Source organism: Macaca fascicularis, chromosome 6 (assembly GCF_037993035.2).
Source record: "Macaca fascicularis isolate 582-1 chromosome 6, T2T-MFA8v1.1".
Classification (NCBI taxonomy): Eukaryota; Metazoa; Chordata; class Mammalia; order Primates; family Cercopithecidae; genus Macaca; species Macaca fascicularis.
In genome coordinates, this window is record NC_088380.1 from 167,637,098 (window position 1) to 167,651,742 (window position 14,645).

Below are 14,645 nucleotides of genomic sequence, written 5' to 3' on the forward strand. Positions count from 1 at the left end.
TGAACTGTGGGAATATGATCAGAGCTAACTGAATTAGGGGAAAGAAAATACCCAACTCTGGCTCCCTCCAGCCTTCCACGTGGGAGAAGAAAAATACCAAATTCTAGTTCATCCTAGCCATCCTGTTGTTCCATGTAAGGGGAAAGAAAATAACCTGAGAAGCACTTGTAAAGTTCACAGTCAAAAAACATAGGCTCACTAAAAGACAGACTGAATCACAGGACTACAGAGTATTTCCCCTCTTCCCATACCTTACCACTACAATACTAAAGGCTTATTTGTGGCTATTTCTTTTAATTGGTACTTCATGTTCAGTTATAATGTATATGATGATTCTAAAGAAATGCAAGACATACTAAAAGGCAAGAACAAACAATAAAAAAAACCCCACAATTTGAGGAGACAGAGCAAGCAGCAGAACCAGTCTTGGATGAGATGAAAAGAATCTCTGAGCTTGAAAACATAACAAAAACCTCCAAAACCAAAAAACAAAAAGAGAAAAAATCTGAAACTAAAAACCCAGGGCAGAATATCCAAGAATGGGACCACTAAAAAGGGTGTAACATACAAATAATGGAAATACCAGAAGGAGAAAAGAGCAGAGAATGAAATAAATATTTGAAGCAATACTGGCTGAGAATTTCCCCATATTAATGCCAGACAAAGCCAGAAAGCTCAGAGAACATTAACCAGGAGAAATGCCAGAAAAAACTACACCAAAGCACATCATTTTAAAACTACAGAAAATCAAAGATAAAGAATTCTGAAAGAAGTCAGAGGGAAAAAAACACCATACTGTACGTATAGAACGAAGCAAAGAATTACATCTGACTTTTCCTCAGAAAATGTAAACAATAATAGAGTGAAATATTTAAAATGTTGAGAAAATAACCACCAACCTCCAATTCTGTACTTTTTGAAGTTATTCTTCAAAAATACAGGAGAAATAAAGACCTTCTCAAACAAAAATTGAGAGAATTTGTTGCCAGTAGACCTGTCTTGTAAGAAGTGTTGTTATTTAGAGAGAAAGAAAATAACACAGATCAGAAATTCAAATCTTCATAAAGGAAGAACATCAAAGCATAAGTGAAACTAAAACTTTCCTTTCAATTGATCAAATAGATAAGTCTGCTCAAAATAAAGATGTAATATGCTTTATTCCATATATAGGTATATACACATATGCACTTATATATAAGTGAAAAGAATGACAGCAATGATACAAGGAACAGAAGGGAGGGAATTAGAATTAATCATTTTTACTCGATAGTTATAATATACTCAACACTATCCTTGAAGAAGTGTAGTGCTACTTTTATTTTTTTCCATAGGTTATTGCGGTACAGGTGGTATTTGGTTACATAAGTTCTTTAGTGGTGATTTGTGAGATTTTGGTGCACCCATCATCCGAGCAGTATATATACACTGCACCGTATTTGTAGTCTTTTATCCCTCACCCCCTTTCCACTTTTCCCTCCAAGTTCCCAAAGTCCATTGTATCATTCTTATATCTTTGCATCCTCATAGCTTAGCTCCCACATATCAGTGAGAACATATGATGTTTGGTTTTCCATTCCTGAGTTACTTTACTTAAAATAATAGTCTCTAATCTCATTCAGGTCACTGCAAATGCCATTAACTCATTCCTTTTTACGGCTGTGTAGTATTCCATCATGTATATATAACACTGTGTCTTTATTCACTCGTTGATTGCTGGGCATTTGGGTTGGTTCTACAATTTTGCAATTGTGAATTGTGCTGCTGTAAATGTATAAATGTGTGTGTTTGTATAATGACTTTTTTTGTATAATGATTTATTTTCCTCTCTGTAGATACCCAGTAGTGGAATTGCGGGGTCAAATGGTAGTTCTACTTTTAGTTATTTAGGGAATATCCCCACTGTCTTCCATAGTGACTGTACTAGTTTATATTCCTACCAGCAGTGTAGAAATGTTCCCTGATCACCACATCCGTGCCAATATCTAGTATTTTGATTCTTTGATTATGGCCATTCTTTCTGGAGTAAGGTGGCATCACATTGTGGTTTTGGTGTGCATTTCTCTGGTTATTAATGTTGAACATTTTCCCATATATCTATTGACCATTTGTATATCTTCTTTTGAGAATTGTCTATTCATGTCCTTAGCCCACTTTTTGATGGAATTATGTGTTTTTTTTTTTTTTTTTTTTTTTTTTAGTTCATTGTAGATTCCGGATATTAGTTTTTTGTCAGAGGTATAGATTGTGAAGATTTTCTCCCACTCTGTGGGTTGTCTGTTACTCTGCTGACTATCCCTTTTGCCAAGCAAGAGCTTTTTAGTTTAAGTCCCAGCTACTTATCTTTGTTTTTATTGTATTTCCTTTTGGGTAATTGATCATGAAATCCTTGTCTAAGCCAATGTCTAGAAAGGCTTTTTCAATGTTATCTTCTAGTACCTTTATAGTTTAAGGTCTTGGATTCAAGTCCTTAAATAAGTTTTGAGTTGATTTTTGTATGAGGTGAGAGATTATGATCCAGTTTTATTCACCCACATGTGGCTAGCCAACTATCCCAACACCATTTGTTGAAAAAGGTGTCCTTTTCCCATTTTATGTTTTTGTTAGCTTTGTCGAAGATGAGTTGGCTGTAAGTATTTTGGTTTATTTCAGGGTTCTCTATTCTGTTCCATTGGCTTATGTGCCTATTTTTATACCAGTATTATGCTGTTTTGGTGACTATGGCCTTAGAGTATAGTTTGATATCAGGTAGTGTGATACCTACAGATTTTTTCTTTTTGCTTTGTCTTGCTTTGACTATACGGTCTCGTTTTGGTTTCATATGAATTTTAGAATTGTTTTTTCTACTCTGTGAAGAATGATGGTGGTATTTTGATGGGGATTGCATTAATTTTTAAATTGCTTTTGGCAGTATGTTCATTTTCACAATATTGTTTCTTCCCATCCATGAGCATGGAATGTGTTTCCATTTGTTTGTGTCGTCTGTGATTTCTTTCAGCAGTGTTTTGTAGTTTTTCTTGTAGAGGTCTTTTGCCTCTTTTGTTAGGTGTATTCCTGTTTTGTTGCTGCTGTTGTTTTTTGCAGCTATTGTAAAAGAAGTTGAGTTCTTGATTTGATTCTCTGCTTGCTTGCTGTTGGTGTATAGAAGAGCTACTGATTTGTATACATTAATCTTGTATCTAGAAACTTTGCTGAATTCTTTTATCAGTTTTAGGGGCTTTCTGGAGGAGTCTTTAGCGTTTTCAAGGTAAATGATCATATCGTCAGCAAACAGTGACAGTTTAACTTCCTCCTTACCAATTGGATGCCCTTTCTTTCTCTTGTCTGATTGCTCTGGCTAGGAATTCCAGTACTATATTGAAGAGGAGTGGTGCAAGCAGGCATCCTTTTCTTGTTTCACTTCTCAGAGAAAATAACTTCAGCTTTTCCCCATTCAGCATTATGTTGGCTATGGGTTTGTCATAGATGGATTTTATTGCATTGAGGTATGTCCCTTGTATGCCAATTTTGCTGAGAGTTTTAATCATTAAAGGGATGCTGGATTTTGTTGAATGCTTTTTCTGCATCTGTTGAGATGATCATGTAATTTTTGCTTTTAATTCTGTTTATGTGGTGTATCACATTTATTGAGTTGCGTATGTTAAACCATCCCTGCATCCTTGATATGAAACCCACTTGATCATGATGGATTATCTTTTTGATATGTTGTTGGATTTGGTTAGCTAGTATTCTGTTAAGGATTTTAGCATCTATGTTCATCAGGGATGTTGGTCTATAGTTTTGCTTTTTGGCTATGTCTCCTTCCTGGTTTTGGTGTTAGGGTGATGCTGGCTTCATAGAATGAATTAGGGAGGGTTCCCTCTTTCCTATCTTGTACTAATTCTTCTTTGAATGTCTTGTAGAATTCTGCTGTGAATCTGTCTGGTTCTGGACTTTTTTTGTTGGTAATTTTAAAATTACCATTTCAATCTTGCTGTTTGTTATTGGTCTATTCAGAGTATCTAATTCTTCCTGATTTAAGCTAGGAGGGTTTTATTTTTCCAAGGTATAGTGTTATTTAAAAGTGGACTTGGATTTGTTGTAAATGTATATTGCAAACTCTATGAAAACCACTAAAGAAAGAAAAGAAATATAACTTATATGCTAAGAATGATAAAATGAAATTATATAAAATGCTTAGTTAAAACCACAAAAGGCAGAAAAGAGTGAAAGGTAAAAATAAGAACAATAACATGGACAACAAATAGGAAACAGTAACCAATAGGGTACATATTAATCCAACTATATCAATAATTACTTTTAATGTTAGTTATCTGAAGGCACCAATTAAAAGACAGAAATTACTAGAATGGAACAAAAACAAGACATAACTACACGTTGTCTACCATAAACATAACTATAAAGACACTATTGAATGGAAGTGGAGAAAAACATATATGCTGACATTAATAAAAAGACAGCAGGCATAGCTATGCTAATTTCAGACTGAACAAAATTCAAGGTAAGGAAAGTTATTAGGGATAAAAAAAAATGGCATTACATAATTACAAATGAGTCAATTTTTCCAGGAGACATAATCCTATTCTTATTGTATATGAACCTAATGAGAGAGCATCGAGCTATATGAGGAAAAAAATTACAGAATTTCAAGAGAAAATAGATAAATCCACTGTGATAGTTGGAGACCTCAACACCTTTTTCTGAAAAATGGGCATATCCAACAGGCAGAAAATCAGTAAGGACATAGTTGAATTCAACACCACCATCAATTAACTAAATATAATTGACATCTGTAGAGTACTTTATAGAAAAACAGCATAATACATATTTCTTAAAGTCAACTGGAATTTTCACCAAGATTGATTACATTCTGGGCCATAAAACACACCTTAACTAATTTAAAAGAGTAGAAATTATGCAACGTCTCCTGTCAGATCACCATGGAATAAAATTAGAAACCAATGACAGAAAAATAACTAGAAAATCCCAAAATGTGTTGAAGGTTAAACACACTTCTAAATCACACATAGATCAAAAAAATAAAGCAGGAAACATCACTACAGATCTCATAGGCATTAAAAGAATTATCATTAACCATTTTATGTTAACAAATTTGATTACCTGGATAAAACGGATGAATTTCTTGAAAGACTCAGTCTGCTAAAACTCACATGGGAATAAACAAATAATCTTAATAGGCCTATATCTATTAGAGGAATTGAATCAATAATTAATAAACTTCCATCAAAAAGCCTCAGACACAGATGTGTTCAATGGAGAATTCTACCAGATATTTAAGAAAGAAATTGTAACAATTCTATACAATCTCTTTTAGAGGATAGAAACAGAGGGAATATTTTCTGACTCATTCCATGAGTCCAGCACTACTCTATTACCAAAACCAGACAAAGCATTGTATGAAAGATTATAGATCAACATCTCTTATAAGCATACTTGTAAAAATCCTCAATAAAATAATAGCAAATATAATCTAACAATACATAAAAAGGAATTATATACCACAAACAAGCGAGTTTTATCCCAAGTATGCAAGATTAGTCTAGTATTTAAAGATCAATTAATATACTACATCACATCAATAGGTTATATAAGAAAAATTACATGATGGCCGGGCGCGGTGGCTCAAGCCTGTAATCCCAGCACTTTGGGAGGCCAAGACGGGTGGATCATGAGGTCAGGAGATCGAGACCATCCTGGATAACACGGTGAAACCCCATCTCTACTAAGAAATACAAAAAACTAGCCGGGCGAGGTGGCGGGCGCCTGTAGTCCCAGCTACTCGGGAGGCTGAGGCCGGAGAATGGCGTGAACCCGGGAGGCGGAGCTTGCAGTGAGCTGAGATCTGGCCACTGCACTCCAGCCTGGGCTACAGAGCGAGACTCCGTCTCAAAAAAAAAAAAAAAAAGAAAAATTACATGATTATATCAATTGATGTAGAAAAATCATTTGAAAAAATTTAACACCCATTCATGATTAAAAAAAAATAAAACCTCTCAGTAAATTAGAAACAGAGGTGAACTTCCTCAACTTGATGAAGAATATCTACAAAAACCCTATAGCTAACATCATTCTTCATGGTGAAACTCAAAATTTCTCATCAACATCAGGAACAAGGCAAGGTCATTCCATTTCACTAATCCATTTCAATATTATAGTAGAAGTCCCAGCTAATGCAATAAGACAACATAATAAAAGATACACAGGTTAGGAAGAAAGAAATATAATAGTATTTGTTCACAGATGACATGACTGTCTATGTAGAAAATCTTTAAGAATAGACATAAACACTTCTGGAACTATTAAGTGATTCTATCAAGCTTTCAGGATATAAAGTTTAACATACAAATGCCAGTTGCTTTGTATATACCAGCAATGGTCAAGTGGAATTTGAAATTTAAAACACAGCAAACACTATATATTAGCACTCCTAGAAACGAAATTCTTCTGTATAAATCTAACAGAATATATGATCTATATGAGAAAAACTATAAAACTATTATAAAAGAAATGAAAGGAAAAATCAAATAAATGAAGAGATATTTCATGGATAGGAAAACTCAATGTGTCAAGATATCAATTCTTCCCAACTTGATCTATAGGTTCAATACAATCCCAGTCAAAATCCCAAGTTATTTTGTGGCTATCAACAAACTAAGTTTACATGGAGAGGAAACAGATCCAGAATAAACAACAGAATATGGAAGGAGAACAAGGTGGGAGAACTGACACACAACTTCAAGACTTACTTTAAAGTTACAGTAATCAAGACAATGTGATACCGGTAAAATAATTGAGAAATAGATCAATAGCACAGAATGGAGAGACCAGAAGTAGAACCACATAAGACCCACATATATATAAAATCAACTGATCTTTGACAAATGAGCAAAGATAATACAACGGAACAAAGACTGTCTTTTCAAGAAATGGTGCTGGAACAACTGGACATTCATATGCAAAACAAAAATCTAGGCACAGATCTTACATCTTTCACAAAGATTAACTTGAAATGGATCAGAGAGCTAAATATAAAATGCAAAACTATAAAAATCCTAGAAAATGTAGGAGAAAATCTAGATGACCCCAGGTATGGTGATGACTTTCTAGATGAAACACTAAAGGTACGCTCCATGAAAGAAGTAATTGATAAGCTAGACTTTATTAAAATTAAAAACTTCTGCTCTCCAAAAGACAACATCAAGAGAATGAGAAGACAAGACATAGACTGGGAGGAAATATTTACACAAGAAATGTATGATAACAGACTGTTACCCAAAATATACATAGAATGCTTAAAAATCAGCAAGCAAGCAAGCAAGCCATTTAACAAATGGACAAAAGATCTTAATACACCTTTACCAAAGAAGATGTACAGAGGGCAAATAAGCATATGAAAAAATGCTTATTTTTTCCCCATTAAATGGCATCAGGAAAATGCAACCTAAAACAACAACAGGATACCACGACACACCTATTCGAATTATCAAAATCCATTGAGTGAGAACACCAAATGCTGGCAAGAATGTGGAATAACAGAAACTCTCCTTCACTACTGGTGGAAATGTAAAATGGTACAGTCACTTTAGGAGACAGTTTGGTGATATCTTACAAAACTAAACATACTATTACCATATAACCCAACAATCGTGCTTCTTGGTATTTATCCAAAGGGATCTAAAACTTTTATCTATACAAAAACATGCACACAGATATTTATAGTAGCTTTATTAATAATTACCAAAAGTTGGGCTGGGCGCATTGGCTCACTCCTGCAATCCTAGCACTTTGGGAGGCCGAGGTGGGTGGATCACGAGGTCAGGAGATCTAGACCATCCTGGCTAACACGGTGGGTGAAACCCCATCTCTACTAAAAATACAAAAAATTAGCCGGGTGTGGTGGCGGGCGCCTGTAGTTCCAGCTACTCAGGAGGCTGAGGCAGGAGAATGGTGTGAACCCGGGAGGTGGAGCTTGCAGTGAGCCGAGATGGCGCCACGGCACTCCAGCCTGGGCAACAGAGGGAGACTCCTTCTCAAAATGAATAAATAATAAGAATAATAATAATTGCCAAAAGTTGAAAGCAACCAAGATTTCCTTCCATAAGTGAATGGATAAACCGTGGTACATGTAGACAATGAAATATTATTCAATGCTAAAAAAATTAGTGATCAGGCCATGAAAATACATGGAACAACCTTAAATGCATATTACTAAGTTAAAGAAGCCAATCTAAAGAGGCTACATACTCTATAATTTCAAGTATATAATATTCCAGAAAAGGTAAAACTATGGAGACAATAAAATATCAGTGGTTGCCATTGGAAGGGGGAGGAGGAGGCAAGGAATGAATGGACAGAACACAGAGAATTTCTAGGACAGTGAAAATGTTTTTTGTGATACTATAATGATAGATACGTATCATTATATGTTTGTCCAAACACAAAGAAAGTACAATACCAAGAGCAAATCCTAATGTAAAATGTAGAGTTGGGATACTTATGATGTGTCAGTGTAGATTTTTCAGTTTTAACAAATATACCACTCTGGTGGGGGATGTTGATAGTGGGAGAGGCCAGGCATGTGTAGGGGATGGAATATGTAGGAAGTCTCTGCATCTTCCTCTCAACTTTGCTATGAACTTATTATTGTTCTAAGAAAATACATTATTTTTAAATTAAAAAAATTTTATTTTATTTTTTTGAAGAGGTGGGGTCTGGCCATGTTGCCTAGCCTGGTCTTAAACTCCTGGCCTAGTGATCCTTCTGCCTCAGCCTCCCAGAGTGCTGAGATAACAAGTGTGACCATTGTGCCTGGCCTTAAAAAATAAACTCATAAAATAGTTATCATTTCTTCTTTATAAAACCCTTCTGAAAACAACTGGCTTAGAAACAAGAAGTCTTATTCAAAGATGAGTAATCACAAAGGAAATGTCATAAAATTTGTCACGTTAACAGGTAAATACCATAAAGAACAATGGTATGGAGGAATGGAAGAGAAAAAACAAGTTAAGAATAATGAACACTCAAAAATATATGGCTATGGAGGAGATAAAATTGTGACCAAGGTTTCATTGTTCACACAACACAACATAGCCACCAAATGAAGCAATCACCATGAAACCAGCGATCAAGTCAGAATTCTAAAACCTAGGGAAATGTTGTAAGAATATAGAAGAAAAAATAGAATTGGTTAGTCTACAAAAAGAAATGAAAGATAAAACTGAAGCCAACACAAAAATAAATCTAAAATGAAAAGCCATAGAAAGAAAACGAAAAACCAGTATAAATATAGTAAACATCGAATATAGGAATGGGAAAAGCAAGTTTTAAAGGATGACAATTCAAATCCTGATAAAGTAGGTAAGTAGTTTCAGGAAATGCATTACTTACAAAATTCTCAGGAATAGAAAACATGGCTCAAGAATCTCGTACCCAACCAAACTATCAATTGCATGTAAAGGCAACAGAGAAACATTTTTGAACATGCAAGAATGTAGGAAATGCTGTTCCCAAGAGTCTTTATTGAAGAATCTTTTGGATGAAAACTTCAGCCCATCTGTACATGGTTACAAAAATTATAGCAAAAAAGACTTGTGATGAGGACTGAATCTCTTAAACTATAGGGCTGAGACTAAATGTCATGCATGGATAATGGTTTCAGAGAAAAATATGAGTTTTATTAACCTTGAAAAAAGTTGGAAGGAGGAGAGGGATAAATGAGGACAGGTGGTATGTAGTGATTTTTTTCACGTTTTTATGGCTAAGAATAGTAAATTGAGCACTCGAAGCACTAGAAGTATAACAAAAGGAAATATTAGCAATAATACTGTAAACTGATTTGGGTGGCAGAGTAAACGGGAAAAGAACATGCCTTAGTTTATCATGTTTGTAACAGAAAGTTGATAGATACTATTTAAAGAATTAGAGAAATGATAATTACTAGTGTAACAATTAAAATTATTACTAGAGCAGAAATGTAAGCCTTTCAAATTATCAAAACACATGCAAAAAGAATGAAAAGGAGCCTGTATATTAAAGGTGTTTTTAAAAAGTGTTAACAAAAGTATTCCATGGACTTTACATTAAGTTATCAACAGTTTGAGTGGTTATGGCTGCTTTCCTACATCATATTAGTGTTTGTACAGTTCAACGATCAGGGAACTAAATGTCTTTTAAGTAATTAGTGCTACTTTTCCCTTAAGACTCTATCAGAAAATCTCAGCATCTTGAAACTGAGGCGTGTAATAAGTGAAGGAAGACAGTTTTGAATTTTTAGGACTCTTCAAATGAACAAATTGTACGTTTTTCTCTACAGCATATTGTTTATAAGCAACCTAATATTGTTAAATAAGTGTAATTCACTGTTGCTACTTTAACAGCCTGCCAAAATCTCATTGGGACTGTTACCTCCTCACAGAGACACACACACTTTTCTGGAGCCAACCGTCTTGCAACAGTCATTTGTGATTTACAAAGGGAGTAGATTAGGTGGCTTAATGTACTTGTTAAAATAAACCCAATGTGTTTGAGTCAAAGAGTTTTCACATCTTCCAGGTAGGAGGAAGTTGACTCTCTCTCACAAAAGTCAACTTCAGTTAATTGATCAATATTTCCCAAGTAGGCGACTGACATGTATAAAGATGTATAAAGATGTTAGGTAGTATGAAATGATGTGGGATGATAATTAAAAATAATATCATACTTATGTCTATAGTGATATTTTTCAAGTTTCCTTTACTATAATCAAAAGAATTGGCTATCTCAGTCTGATGCTAGCATGATTTAAACATATAACATGCTCTAATCTCCCTAATCTCCCTGTGGGAGACACCACAGCTCAGAGTTTTAGGCAGGCATCATTGTTTATTTAGAGTGCAATGTTATGTTTATTTTTATCATTACTTTTTCATTATGGCAACTAAGTATTCCATTTAGGGAAAAATATTAAAAAATTTAAAGTAAAAAGTTAACTTAAAGAAAAGGACAAAATAAATAGCAGTCATACGTTTAAGCAAACATTTGAAAGGTGGCGTGCAAATGCCTACAATTTGAGAAACAGTGAATTAATTCTTTCATTTATTCCAAAGGCATTTGAGTACAAGAACAAAGTGCTCTACTGGATGTTTAGTTGCAGGAAAATGTTATGCTCTGTTCCCAAATTTGCATGTTTTGGTTGGGCAGAAAGAAAAACCAGGAATCCAACAAATCTCTCTTTTGCTGCAATAGAACCAGGGCCAAATTCCAATCGCCTTTGGAACTGGTGGCAAGGCCCCCTCCCCTTCCTTTCTGTTTCTATCCCTGGCTACCCTGTTTTGCATTATGTTTGATCCCACAAGCCACCTCTGATCCTTTTGGGAATAGGCAGAGTATATAAAAAAGGAGGTGATTAATCAGTATTTGTTGAATAAATGAATACATAAGTGAATGAATAAGTAAACAGAGAAAACAGATGAGCTGAGAGAGTGAATTGCAGAACTCTGATTGTTCTCAGATCTCCTGTATTAATAAGGAAAGCGGATGCAAGGAGCACACTGTGATTCTAACAAGGAAGGCAGCACCCTGCATGGCCCAGATGGGGAATGTGAAGGCTGGACCAGCAGAAAACTCGAGAAAAAGCAGTTCCTGAGTGTCTTCTCCCCAGATGCGTTTGCATGGCTGATAAGCCCATGTAAACAATGGACCCAGAAATAGCTTTTCAGGCAAGTCAGAGGAAGACACCTTGGTGAAACCCCAGGATCAAATGTATTGATTCCTAACTTACAGAAATCATGAAAATAGGAGTCTTTGTTGCTGACGGAAAGGAAAGTTATTAAATCCCATTTGGAGTGGGAACTCAGCCTGAATTAATGAGAGAGAAAAAACATGGCATAGAATGAGTCTGTCTTTGTTCTCTGCTCAAGACGGGCATCAGCATGACACTGAAAGCTCTTCTAGGGACAAGAGAAAATCCCTTGCGGCCTTATGAAAGTTGTTTTCATCCTAGTTGATGGGATGAATCATAAGCTATTGAAGAAAATATCTGTGGCAGAACAAAGAGAAATGCCAGAGTGAATTTAACCTATTGTTCTTAATTTTCTAGCTCTTTGCATTTCCTACTTTGTGCTGTAGTAACTTACATACATGTCCTCTCGCTCCTAAATTGGACTCTCCCAGAAGTCAGGATCTGCTTCGATTCATTTTTGTATCCTCCACAGTAACCACTTTTTGAGAAACAACAGGTGCTCAGTATATATTGGTTAAATGTGTAAATGAAAGTAGAAATTTGAAAATCACCAAAGAATCAGACTCTTTTCCATGAATGTTTGAGCACCTACCAGGAAACAGACACTACTTTTAGCCATCGGGGGAATTTTTAAAAATCAAGGCAACATCTCCTGATTTGTAAACCCATGGCTGTGGTTGCCACAAACACAACTTTTATACAAGCAAGGACATGGGAAGCAAAGTGAGAGGTGGATAAGGCAAAATGATGTGGGTGTACAGAGAAAATGGAATTGGATTTCAACTTGGGGTTATTTAGGGTGGAGATCAAGAAAGGATCATTTGATGGAGGCTTTGAAGGATAAAACTAAACAGGTACAGATAACTGGAGAAAAGCATCCCAGGGGCCAATTTTACTCTAGACAACATTTGGAGGTGGAATAGAGTAGAGTGTGTTTTGAGGCCCTGGATAGTTTAGAGGGGCTGTGTGTGTGTATGTATTGGTGAGGGGAGGTAACAGGGAAAGAATCAAGAAGTTAAAGCCCATCTGGGCACAGATTTCACAGAGCTTTAAAAACCCAGCAAAGCCATTTGGGTTTAGCTTTAAATAATGAAGCTCATGGAGTGATGACACTATTGAGGCTGCCCTTTAGGATCTAGACACAAGAATTGGCTCATCTGACCAACAGATCTAGGGAGGAATTAACATCCCTTCTTCCAGAGTGGTCCTTTTCCTCCTAGAAATCATGAATGCACAATGCAAGAGGAGCCTCTAAAAGATGATGGCTAACTCAGGGCAATGGTCCATGCCAGAAACTCATTCCAGGCAACAAGAACGAACCATATAAGATACAGATTACGGGAGAGTCCCTCTAAAGCACAAGGCACATTTGATGCTATGTGAGATGACTATTAAAATAAATATTTTAAGGGGGCGGAGCAAGATGGCCAAATAGGAACAGCTCCAGTCTCCAACTCCCAGCGCGAGCGACACAGAAGACTGGTGATTTCTGCATTTTCAACTGAGGTACTGGGTTCATCTCACTGGGGAGTGCCGGACGATCGGTGCTGGTCAGCTGCTGCAGCCCGACCAGCAAGAGCTGAAGCAGGGCGAGGCATTGCCTCACCTGGGAAGCGCAAGGGGGAAGGGAATCCCTTTTCCTAGCCAGGGGAACTGAGACACACAACACCTGGAAAATTGGGTAACTCCCACCCCAATACTGCGCTTTAAGCAAACAGGCACACCAGGAGATCATATCCCACACCTGGCCGGGAGGGTCCCACACCCACAGAGACTCCCTCATTGCTAGCACTGCAGTCTGTGATCTACCAACAAGGCAGCAGCGAGGCTGGGGGAGGGGCGCCCGCCATTGCTGAGGCTTAAGTAGGTAAACAAAGCTGCTGGGAAGCTCGAACTGGGTGGAGCTCACAGCAGCTCAAGGAAACCTGCCTGTCTCCGTAGACTCCACCTCTGGGGACAGGGCACAGTAAACAATAACAAACGCAGCAGAAACCTCTGCAGACGCAAACGACTCTGTCTGACAGCTTTGAAGAGAGCAGTGGATCTCCCAACACGGAGGTTGAGATCTGAGAAGGGACAGACTCCCTGCTCAAGTGGGTCCCTGACCCCTGAGTAGCCTAACTGGGAGACATCCTCCACTAGGGGCAGTCTGACATCCCACACCTCACAGGGTGGAGTACACCCCTGAGAGGAAGCTTCCAAAGCAAGAATCAGACAGGTACACTCGCTGTTCAGAAATATTCTATCTTCTGCAGCCTCTGCTGCTGATACCCAGGCAAACAGGGTCTGGAGTAGACCTCAAGCAATCTCCAACAGACCTACAGCTGAGGGTCCTGACTGTTAGAAGGAAAACTATCAAACAGGAAGGACACCTACACCAAAACCCCATCAGTACATCACCATCATCAAAGACCAGAGGCAGATAAAACCACAAAGATGGGGAAAAAGCAGGGCAGAAAAGCTGGAAATTCAAAAAATAAGAGCGCATCTCCCCCGGCAAAGGAGCGCAGCTCATCGCCAGCAATGGATCAAAGCTGGACGGAGAATGACTTTGACGAGATGAGAGAAGGCTTCAGTCCATCAAATTTCTCAGAGCTAAAGGAGGAATTACGTACCCAGCGCAAAGAAACTAAAAATCTTGAAAAAAAAGTGGAAGAATTGATGGCTAGAGTAATTAATGCAGAGAAGGTCATAAACGAAATGAAAGAGATGAAAACCATGACATGAGAAATACGTGACAAATGCACAAGCTTCAGTAACCGACTCGATCAACTGGAAGAAAGAGTATCAGCGATTGAGGATCAAATGAATGAAATGAAGCAAGAAGAGAAACCAAAAGAAAAAAGAAGAAAAAGAAATGAACAAAGCCTGCAAGAAGTATGGGAGTATGTAAAAAGACCAAATCTAC